This window comes from Schistocerca gregaria, chromosome 5 (assembly GCF_023897955.1).
Source record: "Schistocerca gregaria isolate iqSchGreg1 chromosome 5, iqSchGreg1.2, whole genome shotgun sequence".
NCBI lineage: Eukaryota > Metazoa > Arthropoda > Insecta > Orthoptera > Acrididae > Schistocerca > Schistocerca gregaria.
Window position 1 is genome coordinate 56,900,417 of NC_064924.1, and position 12,537 is coordinate 56,912,953.

Sequence of the window (12,537 nt, forward strand, 5' to 3'; positions counted from 1 at the left end):
ACTCATCATAAATCTGTAGCACTAAAACGACGCAATGCTAAGTGGCGTCTGCGCTATGAAGGACCTTATATTATTGTTAACATACCGCATCCTGGTGCGTATCTGTTACAACATCCTAGAACTAACAAAATTATTGGGCTATAAGCACACCGAGATCTTAGAGCACTTCATGCTCAATAATGTCAAAGTCATATCCATGAAGACATTGCTAAGCAACTCGCAAAACTCTGTTTTCTACAACATAGATAATAAGTAGTATAGAAATTTTCATTTCAGCTGTACCAGTGACGCAGTTGAGGACAGAACAACTTTTCTTTCAACGCCGCGGCACTACCAAGAAGGCTGAATATTAAGGTAAAATTTATGGTTACGTAGCAGTGAATGATATGTTAATTTTTCACGGAACATTTGTGACTGTAGGTACCACTGACTTGGTTTGACACCTGACGAACCGACAGACGTTATCTGTGAAAAGATATTTTACTTCGAGAAATAGATTAGACGCACATCTCTCAGCAAGAAAAGCATCTACCAGTAGCCAAGGCGACACAGACACTATACACACAAGCACAAAACGCGAGGAATCTGACAGTTTTCCGTCTCTTATAAGTTTGAATATTTATTGAGTAGTGAAAACGCCTGGTCTTGCCTACTGATGTAATGAATGTTGTGTCTAACCTATCTCAATTTCAGGTGACATCACAAAAAACATCGATAAAATGCCAATAAAACCGTTAAAGGGAACGAAAATATCTGCAATTCATGTAAGCAAATGTGACATAATATAATAATTGATAGCTATGTAATGATGATGTAAACATGTTTATGTGTAACTCTATTATGTTTATGTTAAGAAAATATGTGTCGTGTATATGTATGATTACTTATGTTTTTTAAAAAAAATGATGTATAATGTAACTGTTAGTATGTGAAAATTTGAACGATAACGAGTGCCAAAATGTGAAAACCTTAAAAAAAAAATTGCATAGTGAACCACTGTTCACAGACATTAACGTATATTACTAAGTCTGCAACTACGCAGAAACCTATGTGAAAGAAACTGTTAATGACATTCATCATGCATCCTACCTTTGTAAACGCGATGAACGATTTCTTTGATAAGTAACTACAAACATTTAGGTGAGCTATATTTAGCAAAAAACTAAAAATATGAAGTGTATAATAGGTGCATCGTCTAGTGACATTACTACAGTACCTAACTTCAAGATGTTAACTGGATTAAATGGACGCAACGTGCCTGTCCAGAAAACAACACGACCAGTGGGAGAATTTTGGTTGGAACTTCTGGGAACGAAATGTTCTCGAAATGTGACGGACAAACTAATCTGAACTGTCCAAGGATCGACGCCAGCTATGTGCTGTCCGAGGTTCTGCAACCAAGCTTCCACGGAATACTGAAAACGAACTGCATATGGACCAATTACTCGACGGGTCACGTCCGATCTGTAATAAACAATGATTGTAGTCACAACGAACTGCATCACAACGTCTATAATGGAAATAGGAAATGAAAGTACTTGTGTATCCAATACGTTGTTATACAGCGATGTTACTGTGATCAAAAAACTTTACCACGACGACACTAACCTGTGAAACATTACTGTGCAGCAGATGAATATAAACTGTAATAACGACACGATGTGTATAGGTCAACGCACCTGAAACAAAAAGACATTTTTCTTTGAAGCATTTCAATGGAATACTATGTAACTAAGAACATTCAACAATCTAAAGTTGTATTGTGTTATAACAAATATTGTAATTTTAAAATTAGGTTACCTGTCATGGAATGTACTCTTCATATGTAATCTTGGTGGAATATTTTCTTTACACAACGACTAAGAAACGCGCGCGCACACAAACAATATGAACTGCAATACTGTGCCGCGTGATCTAAATTTACGATGTAACGGCAGTGCAGGAGTCACATAGACGCTTCTGCGCATGCGCGCACTCTGTTTTGCCAACATAAGAACTTTTACGGCGCACGCGCGTCATTCAAATATTGTATATAATATACTGTGGAATGTGGGTCATGTAAATAGTTGTAGATAACTTAGATTTTCTTGTGCCTTTAGGTGAATTGCTCGACTGCAGGTGTGACCTTTCGCCTCGCAATTCAGGGGGCAATATAAAGGCACATTTGCATGCCGTGCGTGAGTTTCCTCGCAAACGCGAAATCTTAGTTAAATAATTAAACTCTGACAAATAAATAAAGCCTATGGCACAGAACTGCAGCGCTATGCCGCTGATAAAACAAAATACAATTACGACCCTCTTATGTTTCTTCAAGAAGAAGGTGGTCGAGCAGAAGAACTGGTACGGGAAGCACGTATATTTTATTAACTGGCACACCGCCATATTTGATGTTATATAAGAACACTGCGAGTTGCAATCTTACTAGGCACTCGATTCTGTAAAGAATTTATGTTTATGAAAGTAAGTTGAATTATGTAACTGTAGGCTTATTCGCTGAATATATCTGATTTAACTAAATGTGTAAACTTTTTTTGTTTAGTAGACAGTCACCTCTGTACGACGTATTGACATGGCTGACAAATTATTCTAATATCGAGATTTAGATTTTGAGTCCGCACCTACCGCAGCAGTCTTTAGAAACCATTTAAATACGAAGTCCGATTATTTGAGTCTTATTTCACGGCCAACTACGAATAATATTGCATTTACGAAAAAGTCATTGTCAAGCGTCTGATGCCAAATAATTAAACGTCCACGTTCCAGATAAGCAAATATTAATTACAACCAATCACTATAATACATAAGTAATAATTAATATTCTATTTATTTTATAACACCTAGAAATTTTGGATATTCTACCTTAGCTACCGATTTCTGATCGAAGTCTATGTTTATTAATGGTGTCATTCCATTTACTATGTGGAACTGTATATAGTGCGTTTTGTCAAAGTTTAATGAGAGCCCATTTGCAGAGAACCACTTAATGATTTTCTGGAAAACATCGTTTACAATTTCCCCAGGTAATTCTTGTATCATCGGCAAAAAGTACCAGCTTTGCGTCTTTGTGAATATTATATATATATATATATATATATATATATATATATATATATAGCAGAGGACCCAAAACCCAAAACCGAACATTGTAGCACCCCATTCTTGATTGTTCCCCACTTTGAGAAATCACCACGTTTTGCATATTATGTGAACTGTTTATTTTAACTTTCTGCACTCTTCCACTTAGGTATGATTTAAACCATTTGAGCACTGTCCCATTCATACCACAGTACTTCATCTTATCTAGAAGTATTCCATGACTTACACAATCAAAAGCCTTTGATAGATCAAAAAAATCCCAAGAGGTGACTTCCGATTGCTCAGAGCATTTAATATTTCATTAGTGGAAGTATATATAGCATTTTCCGTTGAAAGTCCTTCTGTAAACCAAACTGACATTTTGTTAAAACTTTATTTTTACAAAGGTGTGAAGCTACTCAACAATACATTACTTTTTCAAGAATTTTGGATAAGGCAGTCAGAAGAGAGATTGGGCGGTAGTTGTTGACATCAGACGTATCCCCTTTTTTCTGCAGCGGTTTAACAATGGCACACTTCAGTCTATCTGGGAAAATACCCTGCTTCAGAGAGCTATTACATAAGTGGTTTGGAATCCCACTTATTTCTTGGGAATAAGGTTTCATTATCCTGCTGGAAATGCCATCAATTTCATGTGAGCTTTTATTCTTGAGAGCGTTTATTATCTTCCTAATATTAAAATAAAGCAGCAATGTCCTCATTAAGTAACAAGACACAAATGGTTGCCCAAAAGTTTACAGTACAGTTATAAATACCAATGGGTGTCCAATAAGCTTCCATTTACAACCAAACGAATGTGGGCAGGAGTCAAACCCTACAATAGTTCACTGTACACGACGCTCCGTTCTACATGACGCTGGACAGGTACCGCACTCATTGGTACTTCTAAAATATATAATAGAAAACACTTAAGAAATGCAAAAACCCACTCCAAAAAAGGGGGAATCGCTCCAAAATTTCCTAGAACCACAGATTGCATTGCCAACGCCCAGAAATAGCCACAAATAAATGAATAGTGCTTGTATCTAACGACAATAGCTATTAGTTCTTAAATAATAAACCAATAATAAGTACTGGAAAACCTTGTACACGTATTATATGGCTAGGCTGAAACTTGCAAGAAAGAATGCTGCTGACGGAAGCCCAAACGAACACTGCTAAGCAAAAGATCCAGTGTGACTAGGACAAGTTAGAATACTCACATGACACTCAAAATAAATGTTTAAATTGGACCCACTCGCTGAGCAAGTGCTGACCAGCTGTGCCACTCAAATCTGTCCCCCCCCCCCCCCTCCCATACACCGAGATACTCAAACGAAAAATTGGCCATTTTAAACATTTGACAAATAACACTTATTTCCGACCAATGATGACGGGAACAAATTAATGGGCAGAAGCAATTTAATAACACCAAACGACAAATAATGAACTCTTTTCAAGTCTGTAGGAGCCAGTAACAAAATCAAAGTAATAAACTGGCAGCAGACCAATGTGTAGTTAAGTTCTGGCAAACAACACTAAACATACTGGACTTCATGTTAAAGACAGGTCTGCGCCACAAGTGTTCAGCGACAGAAAATTTTCTGAAACGTGCTCACCAAATTGAGTTCTTCTTGTTTGAACACGGGCTGCTCCAACTGGAAACTGGTACACCACTCTTCGTTTCAACCAGTTTAGATCCACCCACATCACCTCCTGTCCCGATGCTCGCATAGGGAACCCGGCTACATCGTGTGATCAATCATATGCTGTTCTGGAGGCTCCCACTCAGATTGTTCTGGTCGGTATTGACTCTGTGCTCCTGTTGTCAATCGGAACCTTCTTTCTTTACCGCCAGACCGAAACTCTCTCCGCGACTCCGGTATGCCAGTAGAAGCTCTGAAGTCGCCACGCATGCCCTCCCGGGAGCCACTCGCAAAGTTGTTGGCGAGTAACATCCAAAGATTACAATCGCACGCAATATCGATCAGAGCTGGCATGGCCCAATATCACGGACGAAACTGTGTATTGTGTGGTGGATCATTGAAGAGGACTCTGGCGAACAGTATGAGTACGACGGCTGCAAAAGTCACCGCTGAATTGAATCCCGCACTCATGAACCTCGTCTACACTAAAACCACACGGAGGTATCTTCAGAATTTGGGAACTGCAGGGTGAGGTGGAATTTCAAAACCATACATCAGTGATGCAAGTACTTGTAACAGTAAAACGTCGTGGCGAAGCCAAACGTGGACGATGTGGACTGTGGAACAATGTCATTTGGTCGTTTGAGTTTTCTCTCTCTCTCTCTCTCTCTCTCTCTCTCTCTCTGCAACTTCTGGATGAGTTTACATCCCAATAGTGAAACATCCCGGGCGGTTTGGTAATGGTTTGCGTAGTCATACCTTGATATTCCATGTGCCCCATGATTACTCTGCAAGCTTCAATTAATGCCTAAGATCATGCGATAATTTTTGCTGATCAGGCAAATTCAGTGGTACAAAGTTCGTAGCCCAGTGGTCATACTGTGTTCAAAGATTGCAGGCTCCCTGTTCATACAGCTTCCATCGTACAGGGCTGGCGTTGTGAGCATCAGGATGAATTGTCGCCTCTTTTCTGCTCACCACAGTCACCAGATCTCGATAATATTGAGCCTTTCTTGTCTACTTCGGAGAGAAGGGTGCCTTATCACTATGAACCGGCATCATCGTTACCTGAAACTGACATTATTTTGAAGGAATAATGGTCTAAGATCCCCTCGAAAACTTGTATCTGAACATTCCGAAATGACTGGAAGGCGTTTTGTACGCCGATGGGCTCCATACACCACGTTAGGCAGGGTAATGAATTGTGTTTTTGGTGATTCATATTTTTGCCCAGCCCCTTATTTTGCAAATGGCTCGTTTCAGGATCTATGTATACCATCGTATACTTACACCCGTGATAGTTTTCGCTATTCTGTATGATTCACCCTGTGACGTCCCTCTCAGCTTGAGGCCCGAAGCGTCTCTGGCACCGATGACAACAGAAAGGTAATTGCAGGAAAAGCAAGCGCCAGGCTGATGTTGGTTTCTGTCGATTCTTCGGTAATCCTCGTCCGTCTGGGACTCTTACCTGTTTGGATTAGTAGAAGGGACACTGAAGCTCCAGTTAACAGCTGCGCTTTTCATCACTGGGTCATTTAGTACGCCACGAAGCCTTAACTGAGAAGCTCAACAAACTCCAGTGGCAAATCAGTTGATTTGTCTCTAAGGCTACACAGTTTGGATTAAAATAAATGTCTTATTGTGATCTTACATTCCACTTGCGAGGCCACTGGTCGCTTATAGCGGTCTCTGATGTCATTTCACCTTCCAAAATGGCATAGAAGTTGGTTAGTAGACATCTAGACTGATCGACTAATATTACTTCATTTTTCCCACTAGTATTATGCGACTAAGCGAAGTTCAAGCTTCTAAATACACAAATAGTTACCTGTAAATTTGCAGTAATCTATTAATGTTCCTCTTATATCAAAATTAATGAGACGTGACTACAGGACGGCGTATACCGTCACAGTTGGGAGAACCCGTGCAGTGAATTGAAAGCCGCCTGCTAGAAAACGTACTTCATATATTTCACCTTTACACGAGTTCGAAGTCGCTGGCTACGTGCAAAGACTTCCAATGCATTCTTTTCGTCTGCTAGAGAAGTCACTCACATCTTTGGCTGAATAGCGAAAGCACGTCTGTTTGGAGGTCGTAGCCTACAAACGAATCCGGTAACAGGACGGTTAAGTTTCGAGTTATGTTGGCCATGCAGACGGAGACGAAGCGCGCAGTTTGAGTGGGATTCTTCTCCCGCTAACTGCTGGGGCTGACCGCATACTTCTCTTCGCATGGACACTGCCTGCAACATCCACGCTTCTATTTCTTAAGAGCGATTGCGTTTCTATTATGTTTTACTGATTTGACTTTTTTAACTTGTACCATACAAGAATTTGGGATAAGAACGTTGCCAGCTAGGACGATCTGACGTAAAACTCTGTTTACACGATTTTCAGCTCTATAAATGTGCTTTCTTTGTGACCAAAAGTAAATTTTCTGTTCCGATCGAGAGGCATTGTTCGATCTTTCATTTAACCCATCCGTGAATATTGGCCATAGATCACGTTACTACTGCACTTATTTAATACTACTAAAAAGACTAGAATTTATATGGGGTTCCTTTTGCTCTATTTTTGATGATTTGTGGTATTGTATGCCACGACATCCCATAGAGGACATCTGTAATTTCATTTCTGACTTTTCGTGTTTTTTTCTTAAATAATAACCAAAAGTTATCACAAATTTTCTCCGGAAGCCGCTTATAAATTTATAATTTATCACATTATCAGGATCACTTCCATGTGCTCATTTACTCTTCGTCTACATTCGTAGTCGATGCGACAACAGGTAAGCTCCCATCAGATGACAGTATTTTTATTTCTTCGCATGCATATTACAGTAACTAAGGGGATAGTTTTGAGCTAGTGAAAATCGCTATCTGCGGGCAGAATCTGAATATGTTGAGAGTGCACATTGTGAGTAATGCTTCTTACGAATACGTGTTAGATTACGTAACTGGTAGTCCACGCCTCCATTGGGCGCATATCCTCTGTAATAGAAGACGAACAGATTGTGTTTGCAGGTCTGGAAGTATTGGTCGTAATTTTGCATTATTTAAACTTACGTTCAGAGTCTCCTACTTCCACTTGCACTATGAAATTTCTTCATACTTCAGAATATCTCATAAATAGAAGTCAGATCGCGCTATTGTTCGTTCATAGATCAAAATTTCGTATATGCAGGGGAATATTTTCGGGTCATTCATATTGTGATTCGCTGTTCACATTAAACGTTAGCAGAGCGTAGGTGGCTTTCGGAGAACGCGGCACGTATGCAGGTAATTGGTCTCTATCAAAGCGCAAAAAAGAATAACAGTAGCACAAATTATGGGGTACAATTGATCTGATTGAACAGATTAGTGAAGTGAAACATAATTCCCTCGTTTCTCTGATTGCACTTTTATCCGAGTAAGCAGGGTTAATGTGGCTGATTCACTCGAACATAAATGTGTGCCCGCGGTGCGTCAGATAGTAATACGAGACGATAAAGTGATTGTCCGCCGTATCGGAAAACTAATTGCGTGAAAATATTTCTGAGAACTGGAATCACACATTCGATGTGACGAGTATATCGCACGTTTTTATTCGGAAGTCAGCAATTCAATAGCAGTCACTTATCGTTCTCGCATTAATTTCGCTTGTAACCGAATTACTCTGCCTTTTTTGCTAGAATATCTGCGCTGTATATGGAGGCATTTGTTTTTTTTAAATAAAAAAAACATACTCCGACATTCATTCCCTCTCTCTTGCAACTCCTTCCCAAATCAATATTCTGCAATCACTCCAGAGTTTTTAAGAGCATTGTTTCTTGTACATAATTGAATGATGAAGTTTTTTGTCTTAATAATTAAATGTGTTTATATATCGATTTCTGAAAATCACTCTTTTTGTCGTCGATAAGGATGCATTCCTTATGTCTTATTACTACTTGCCATAACAAAGTTCTTCAGTCACTCCAGAGTTTTCAATATAATGGTTTGATGCACCTGCGCTGAAAGAATAAGATTTTATGTCTTCGCAATGAAACATGTTTGTATATCAATTTATCAAAATCACTCGCTGTCGGCGATAAAGATGCATACATCAGAGTAGAAAGTCTTTTCACTCAAAATGAAAACTGATTTCTCCGTTTTGGAGGAGACCAATAAGCATAATCCGAATCTACAAAAAACGGAACACATTAATAGGTTTATTTACAGTATTTACCCTAACTAAAGGGAATACACATAACTTTGTATTGCTGTAGGTTTTTGTGTACACCGGTGGTCTAGGGATAGCGTCTTTGACTAGTAATCAAAATGTCCTTGGTGATGGGTTCAAACCTCTCCACTGCTTAATTCTGAATAAAAATTATCAATGTCAGCCTATGACTTCCAGCATTAGAAGTCACCCATGTTCTGCCCAAGGGCGAAGGAGCGAACTGAAAATCGAAACATCCTCTTGTCCTTGGGGCCGGGAACTGCCCAGGAAAGGCGAAAGAATCAGCAATGATCAACGGTATGAGGATTCAGAAGGCAATGGAAACCACTGCATTAAAGACACATAATGTCTATCCACATTTTGTAATTGGAAAAGTGTCATGATCTCTCCATTGGCAAAAGATTCAAGAATAGTCTTCCATTCTGATCTCCGGGAAGGGACTGCCAATGGGGAGGTGAACATGAGAAAAAGACTGAATAACCAACGAAAGGATAACGTTCTAAGAGTTGGGGCGTAGAATGTTAGAAGCTTTAAAGTGGTACGGAAACTAGAAAATCTGAAAAGGAAACGCAAAGGTTCAATCCAACTACAATAGGGGTCAGTGAAGTGAGATAGAAATAAGACAATGATTTCTGGTCGGACAAATATAGAGTAGTATCAACAGCAGCAGAAAGTAGTATAACGGTAGTAGGATCCGTTATGAATAGGACGGTAGGGCAGAAAGTGAGTTACTATGAACAGTTAAGTGATAGGTTTTTTTCTCATCAGAATCGCCAGCAAACCGACACCAACAACAATAGTTCAGGTACACATGTCGATCTCACAAGCAGAAGTTGAAGAGATAGAGAAACTATATGAAGATACTGAATGGGTAATCCAGGCCATAAAGGGATATATAATCCAATAATCATGAGGATTGGAATACTATTGCAGGGGAAGAAATTGAAGAAAGGTTTGCAGGAGAATAAGGGCTTTACAGTAGCAGTCAGAGAGGAGAAGGACTGATTGAGTTCTGCAATAAATTTCAGCTAGTAATAGCGAGTATTCTGTTCAAGAATCACAAGAGGAGGAGTATACTTGGCAAAGTCTGGGAGACATGGGAAGATTACTGCCATACTACCACAAACAGAATCTGTTTAGTGTTTTGAATTAAGTTTAAATCTCTTGACAAGTTACTGGTTTAAATTAAATGCAAATTAACTATTCTGTCTCTGATTAACTAAAGCTTAATAAATTATTTCGATAAGCATGAAGGAAACTGGCAATTTGACGCTATTAGTTCGCAGAAGTAAAAGCGTTTTGTCAAGATAGTACGAATAACGGCTTAACTTTAGTTCAACGAGAGCAGACGAGTTTGTAGACGACAGTGAAACCTTAAATAGGCATCATTCTTCTAACATCAGATCCACCGTAATCTGTCCTGCAATGACGGTATCTTAATGACAAATGATTGGCGTTCGTATAATTTTTTGTAATTCAAGACAAGAGAATAATTGGACTCTTGTAATATTTGTGACCGCTAGCTAGTTCGTCATCCAAATCAGTTCACGTTAATTCCGGAGGACCTAAGAGACGCCGTAATGCTAGTCGTGTGAAATCAATGAATCCAAAGTCGATGAGTAAACGTACCTTCTGTTTCGTAATCTTGTACTATATTTGCTAGACAAAACTTTACTACTACAGACATTTACGAGTAATTAATCCTCTAGTCATTGTTATGACACGAACTTCCTCAAGATAAGAATTTATGTAACGGCAGCGTTTAACAATGTATGCTGATACAAAGACTCTCTATCAGAAAACTCTACTTTCTCGTGCACTGGCTCGATTATAAGTGAACGCTGATTACCATCTTTGGATTACCTTAGGTATGAAAACAAAGAATAATTAGAAATGACACAGAGCACTGAAGACGCTCACAGTCGGACACTGCTGCTAATTGCTTATAAGAGTGAATATTCTCTCACTTATTACACATCTCCTCTGTTGTCAGCTTCTAAGAAAAATCAGAATTGCTGTGCTCTCTCTTAGGTCTAACTAGAGCCAGGCTCAGGGCCCAGGACGATCAGCTCGCGTCTGGCGAGGCTAACACACAGAGGTTAGGACCATAACTAGAAAACGTGAGTAGACTTTGCAGACTACAGAATCATCACATCACCACCATGCAGAAACAACGTTCTACACACAAACAAAAAACCTTAAAGAAAGCACCAAATCAGACACAAACACAAAGGCTGAATATCAGCAGCCACCAAGCCATCTCTAACAATCTCAGCAGCCTTAACAATCGCAGTCCGGCCCATAGCCAGGTACTCGTGGTCAAACCAACGATTCTCCTCATGAAAAGGGATCTCTTCACATACATGACGACGAAGTTTTTCAATAGGTACACTCCAGGCGTAACTCGAAACGAAACTCCACTGCGTTCACAGAATCCGGTGAGACCACAATAAAGTTTGATGTGAACGTTCAACATAGAATTGTTATCACTGAAAATATGGAGTCCAAGGAAACCATCACGTCTTTTCATTCAGCACTACAACAATTCAACTTTGCACAGCTTGTGATTGTCATGAATTTCGGAAACAACAGTGTTTAGCTCATCACTTTCCAACCTGACTTCGAAATCAAACTCAAAAAAAAAAAGGCGCCACTTACGACCGGAAGCGACTATAAAGACAAAAAACTTACGCAATAAACCACATCTTGATTGGAAACCACACGGACCCTTCGTAAGAGTCGATTACGAGGTCACAAATGAGGAACTCGAAGAGGAACTGATGATGCAGGGATACCAATTCAAAAAAGCAACACGCATCTACTCGCGACTCACAAAACGACCCATCAAATAGATACGCGTCATTTCTGATCACAAGGAAACCGCAGATAGACTTCTTGTACACCTCTTCAGGATGCAATGTGCACTACATTAGGCTGAACCATTCAACCCACTACCCCCACAACCCACACAATGCAAAAAATGCAACAGTTTTCAGCACACTTCCGAGAATTTCGCGACGAACGCCAATGTGGAAAATGCAGCGGATTCATGTGGTTTTCAACTGCAAACTGTATTCTAAAAAGAAAACACCTAAAGACAGCAATTTCAATGGTACTCATTCAGTACCGATCCAAACTACTCAGAAAGGCCGAAGCAGCTCATCTGCGCCAACAGACCAGAGAAGATGAAGTGAACTGGTGAACAAACTTACTCGATCAGGAATGTTCACAAACTGAAAACTTTCTGCGTGCATTTACCACTGCACTACGCATCATTCTTGCGGATCGTATATCCCTCATTACCAAAACTGTAAAAACGGTTCCTACGACAGAATATGTAGATCACGCACGCCTGGAGCAACACAGACATCTACATCACCAAGCTGCCAGACTAATTAGCTCTTTTCACATGCACGTCCAGAAAAGACACTGTAACTATATGTTTTGTCAACGCAAATTATTTCTCTGCCAACAAGGAGCTCCTAGAAAAAATGCTTCGAGAACAAAACGTTACTATTATTGGAACTGCCGAAACCAGATGCTTCGGCAACAGGTTAGACAAATTCAAGACAGACAGAGGAAGATGTGCACAAGTAGGGGTCGCCATCTTCCATACA